The sequence below is a fragment of the Geotrypetes seraphini genome, chromosome 5 (genome assembly GCF_902459505.1).
Source record: "Geotrypetes seraphini chromosome 5, aGeoSer1.1, whole genome shotgun sequence".
NCBI classification, from domain to species: domain Eukaryota; kingdom Metazoa; phylum Chordata; class Amphibia; order Gymnophiona; family Dermophiidae; genus Geotrypetes; species Geotrypetes seraphini.
The window spans coordinates 243,487,892-243,493,891 of NC_047088.1; the positions used below are offsets into that span (position 1 = coordinate 243,487,892).

The following is a 6,000-nucleotide window of genomic DNA, read 5'->3' on the forward strand; positions in this document are numbered from 1 at the left end:
GTCCGGACAGTCCTCTAAAAAGAGGACATGGTTGGGTTTTCCCGGATGTCTGGTAACCCTAGATTTTTTTTTATTGATTTATAATATATCACAAGTAATACACTTGTTACAGAAATACAGAACATAAGTTTTACAAGGAACAAAACATTATAAAAGTAATAATCCAATTCCTTTCTTAGACCAAAATTAAACAGGGTGATCCATTAAATTCCATGGAGAGAATAGATAGGAAAATTAAATAATTATAGGAAAATTAATGAATTATAAGAAAGCTGACTACGCTTGATAATCCTTCAAAAATATAAGATCCAGCTGATTTTCTAAATTAAGGGATCCTTTTACGACGACGCGTTAGCGGTTCAACGCATGTAATAGTGTGCACTAAACTGCCGACCGCGCTAGACGCTAATGCCAGCATTGAGCTGGCGTAAGTTTTAGCCGCGTAGCGTGGGTTTAGCGTGTGCTAAAAAGGAGCCCTAAGTTACATTACTTCAGAGATCTTTGTAAGGTCTAGAAAGGCTCTCAACTGTGATGGTAAAAAGAAAGTGTACTTAATCCCCAGGTGCGAACCAAACGTTTACAGGGATATGCTAGAACAGTGGTGCCCAACGCGTCAATCGCGATCGACTGGTAGCTCAGGAAGGCAACGTGAGTCGATCGCAGAGCCCATCCTGGGCTCTGTGTTAGACTCGTGTTGCCGTCCCGATCTACCGGGCCTATCAGCCTTCCTCTCCCCGACGTCAAAGACGCCGACGCCGAGCATTAGGCTGTTTTTGTCATATGGGGGGGGGTTGTGGTGGCATGGTGGCGGCAGCAGCAACAGCCTGAAAAAGAAATCATCCTGGCCCGGGTCGGTGTCATACTCCGGAACTTCTACCTCTTCCAGCAACCCTCTCCCTTCTACCTGCTTCCGGCCACACCCCTTGCTCCGCGGCTCTCTTCGGCAACTCAGCAGCAGCGATCGACACAAGCTTCTGACATCGGGGCCTACCCTCTGCGAGTCCCGCTTGTTTCAACTTCCTTTTTCCACAAAGGCAGGACTCGTAGAGGGAAGGCCTCGATGTCGGCAGCTTGTCTTGATCACCGCTGCTGACGAGTTGCTTAAGAGAGCCGCGGAGCAGGGGGGGTTTAGCCAGGTGCAGGTAGAAGGGAGAGGGCCAGATGCAGGACTCGTGGGTGAGGGAGCAGAAGAGAGAGAGAAAGAGAGAGGGAAGGGAAACAAAAGGAAATATTTCATACTTGGCTGGGCCGGAGTGGAAAGATTCTGGCTACAGGATGCATTAACAAAGGAAAAGGGGGGAAAGCTGAAAATGGAGATAGTGACACAAAGAAGAGAAAGAGTAAGCAGGACCTACTGAATAAGGATAGAGATACAGAGGGGACATGAAGAGGAGGTGAAATAGAGACATAGAAGTAATGCTGAAAAAGTGTGTGGGGGGAGATAAAGACATTGAAAGGGCAAATGGTGAACATGGGGTAAAGACAAGGACAGAGACAAATGAAGATTCTGAAAAAGTGGTGAGATAGGGATATAGGTGAGATGGACACAAAGAAGGGTGATGCTGGAAAATAGGTGGAATGGTAATTCTGACAGACACAGAAGGGAAATGCTGGATCAAGGAGAGATGGGGCTCAGGCTGGATGGAATGAGGAGAAATGCCTTGTTGGCCCGGAACTTCCTCTCCTACGTCAGAATTGACGTCAGGGAGCAGAATGCTGGTCAGCGCGACGCTTCTGCAGGGAAAGCTTGGGACGGCGGTGGCTTGGGGGCTGTTCCCCGATGGCGGTGGCAGCAAACCGAGTGGCTTGGGGGAGGGCACGGAGAAAGAAAGAAAGGGGCCAGACAGGGAGACAGAAAGAAGGGGGAACAGGGAGACAGAAAGAAAAAGTTGGGGGAGAGAATGAGGTCTGGAGGAGAGGAAACATACAGGAGGCTGAAAGAAAGGAAGAAAGATTGGATGCGCACAGTCAGAAGAAGAAAGTGCAACTAGAGACTCATGAAATCACCAAACAGCAAAGGTAGGAAAAATGATTTTATTTTTAATTTAGTGATCAAAATGTGTCGGTTTTGAGAATTTATATCTGCTGTCTATATTTTGCACTATGGCTCCCTTTTACTAAACCGCAATAGCGTTTTTTAGCGCAGGGAGCCTATGAGCATTGAGAGCAGCACGAGGCATTCAGCGTAACTCCCTGTGCTAAAATCTACTATTGTGGTTTAGTAAAAAGGGAGGGGGTGTATTTGTCTATTTTTGTATTTTGTTACTGAGGTGACATTGCATAGAGTCATCTGCCGTGACCTCTTTGAAAAAACCCGGAATATGAATAATTAAACATTTTCTCTGCCTTTCAGTGTGCTTTGTGTTTTTTTTTTATTTTATTGTTGGTAGATCATTTTGACTTAGTCATTATAAAAGTAGCTTGCAAGCCCATAAAGTGTGGGCACCCCTGTGCTAGAAGGTGAGAAGCCCCCAATCTTTTTGTTTCATCTCGCATAGAAAGAAACTCTTTTGCTTGGATATATCCAGATAGATCCAAATTCTTTGTCCAGAAAAGTCTTGATGTGAATTTCGAAAGTAAAGTTTCATTATATGGTTCAAATCTTGTTCAAAAACAAAGGAGACCAAAAGCGTCCCCCTTTCCTTAACATTGGAAAGGGATTCCTCCAAAACTGCAGTCAGATCTTTTTGCACTACCAAATTTCATTCTTCATCAGCTTTAGTCATACTAGTTGGTATATAATATATTTTATTAAAGGGATGAATAGCTTGTTGAGGAATTTTGAGAATCTCCATTAGGTACTTTTTAAAATAGTCATGAGGATTTAAAGCTGGTGATTTTGGGAAGTTTAGTATCCGTAAATTTAGCCTTCTGTTATGGTCCTCAAATTGTTCCAATTTAGAGTGAACATATATCTTATCTCTAATCAGAGTTGATGTTATTTCCTTCAAATCTTTTACTTCAGTTTTAACACAAGTCATTTGTTCAGTAGAGTCATTTTTAGTCTGTTCTATAGTTCTTGACAAATTGTCCACTTTCCCCGAGAGACTAAGTACCTCTTGTGTTGAGTCAGTCAGCTTGCTGTCGAGCCTCTGCAGGGCGTGCCAAATGGTCTCCAAAGTCTAGATATTCTTATCCAAAAGTACAGATCTATTTCTCTTCATTTACTGTGTATTGGACGCTTCCATACCGCTACTAATGACTGGGGAGTCAATTCAGAGCGGTTAGCATGAGCTTCAGTAAAGGTATTACAATACATGATCTAAATACAGTAGACTCTCTGTTAACCGGAACTCAAGCAACCATTAAAAAAATCTAAGAAATACTGTAATACTTTAAATAAAAATGAAAATAATTTCTGGTGGAAATTTAAGTGTAAACTTGGCACACCACAGCTGAGCATGCCCATGCGTTGCCTACCACATGTCCAGTAGTTTGTCTGGAACAGTTTATGGTATGGCATTGTATGGGGTATAGCCTATTTTTAATAGTAACTCTCAAGCAACCAGAAACTCCATTTATCCGGCATCTATCAATCTCCATGGGTGCCGGTTAACTGAGAGTCTACCGTATATGTATAGCTGGCTTATGTTTGTATTCTTATCATATGTAGGAACTGGAAAAATTTGGTTGGATGAAGTGAAGTGTAACGGGAATGAAGCATCTCTGCTTGCATGTAACAAATCTCCATGGGGAATACATAACTGCAATCACAGCGAAGACGCTGGAGTACAGTGTGGTAGCTAGATGGCTGCACGCACCGTCTGGAGACATTCAACATCTTCTGAGGCATAAATCTGAGCTCAAGATGAATGATGCCTGTGAGCTACCCATGACTGGCAAGACCAAGCAGAGAAAGTGCAAAATGGCAAATTGTGTTGGCTGTACCTGGTTGAAAATGTACTTGGAACTTACTTAGATTCCACCTTCTCAAAATACACAAAAATTCAACACCTGTCACATGAGTAAAGCTTGGAAAGATGTTTGCAAAAGTACATGTGTGCAATTAGATCATTTCATACATTCCCATATTCTGACAAACACAGCTGAATAGTTTCAAGTTTATTATAGGAGGGTCATTTCATAAATAATGCAGAGGTTGGCAACATTGGGGAGTGGATGATGCAATTGCAGTAAACCTTGTTTTCACTTCACTTCAGTGCTTGAAGTGGCAGGACGTTTTGCTTAGGACAGGGATGGGCAATCTCGGTCCTCGAGGGCTGCAATATAGTTGGGTTTTCAGGATTTCCCCACTGAATATGCATGAGATCTACTTGTATGCACTGTCTCCATTGTATGCAAATAGATCTCATGCTTATTCATTGGGGAAATCCTCATTGCCCAGCCCTCATTGCCTACCCCTGGCTTAGGAGTTCTGTGGTGTACATAGTGTGGCTATGACAAGTATGGGAAATGGAGGCTGCAGGTGTCTGTTGACGATCAGAGGTCGTACATTAAGATTGAAACTCTACTTGGCAAAAACCCGACAGATCCACAGTGTTTTACGTGAAGTTTGTGGTGAGTTGAGATACCATCAACAACTTCTATCGTACCAAGCAGCCTTATGGGGCAAAGACCTAGAAAAATTAATTACACACACAAACAAATACGGAGAATTTAGGAAACACCTAAAAAACTTACCTGTTCTCGAAATACCTAGGGAACGAACCAGGACAATAGCCCCCCTTCGTAATACCATCCCAAAACCGAACTTGTAAACTGTTAACCCCTAATCACTAACTATGAATACTCCATTCAATTTATGGAATTTTTCTAATTCTTTGTAAGCCGCATGGCCCTGCAGCATACGAATTGTTGTTATCAAGATTAATGTTGTTATAATCAGATGTACACTGCTATACTCTGTAATTCGCTGTCTGTCTGTATAAGAATATACCGCCAACAATCTTGCGACTTCTAGGCGGTTTACAATAAAGAGAAATTGTACAGACAGCGAATTACAGAGTATAGCAGTGTACATCTGATTATAACAACATTAATCTTGATAACAACAATTCATATGCTGCAGGGCCATGCGGCTTACAAAGAATTAGAAAAATTCCATAAATTGAATGGAGTATTCATAGTTAGTGATTAGGGGTTAACAGTTTACAAGTTCGGTTTTGGGATGGTATTACGAAGGGGGGCTATTGTCCTGGTTCGTTCCCTAGGTATTTCGAGAACAGGTAAGTTTTTAGGTGTTTCCTAAATTCTCCGCATTTGTTTGTGTGTGTAATTAATTTTTCTAGGTCTTTGCCCCATAAGGCTGCTTGGTACGATAGAAGTTGTTGATGGTATCTCAACTCACCACAAACTTCACGTAAAACACTGTGGATCTGTCGGGTTTTTGCCAAGTAGAGTTTCAATCTTAATGTACGACCTCTGATCGTCAACAGACACCTGCAGCCTCCATTTCCCAAACTTGTCATAGCCACCCTATGTACACTATGTATTGAATTCCATAAATTGAATTATTATTATTATTATTAACAGTGGACCATAGTACAGTTTCTTAGTGGGCAACTCGTTTTCAGAGTGGTCGTGTGAGCATAGAGTGGTAGAAAACTGGAACGCTCTTCCGGAGTCTGTTATAGGGGAAAGCACCTTCAAGACAAAGTTGGAGAAATTCCTGCTAAACTGGAACGTACGCAAGTGAGGCTCGACTCATTTAGAGTACTGGTCTTTGACCTGGGGGGCCGCCACATGAGCGGAATGCCGGGCACCACTGGCCTGACCAAGCAGTGGCAATTCTTATGATTTTATGTTCTTATGCAAGACCAGGAAGGCCAAAATCAACAACCGATGCACGATGTGTGAAACTCGTGGCTGATGCATCATCACAGACAAAGTTCCGTGTGGAAGAAGTGTCACAGCAGTGTATTATTGTGATTTTTTTGCAAAAAAATGTGCAGAAAAATGCACAAAACCCGACCTCAGTCGCTCTTGGCTGGGACACTCATTCTTCACGACAACGCTCGCCCGCACATAGGGAATGTCGTC

General features: G+C 42.6%; 1 protein-coding gene across 1 annotated transcript in view; it reads left to right on the forward strand.

The window, feature by feature from the left end:
* The window catches only part of MARCO (macrophage receptor with collagenous structure), a 54,487-nt gene extending 50,517 nt beyond the window's left edge, over positions 1-3,970 (forward strand). Inside the window, exon 13 of the mRNA XM_033947104.1 lies at positions 3,614-3,970. The gene's annotated coding sequence lies outside the window, so the exon portion shown is untranslated. The remainder of the gene's footprint in view (positions 1-3,613) is intronic.
* The last annotated feature ends 2,030 nt before the right edge of the window (positions 3,971-6,000 follow it).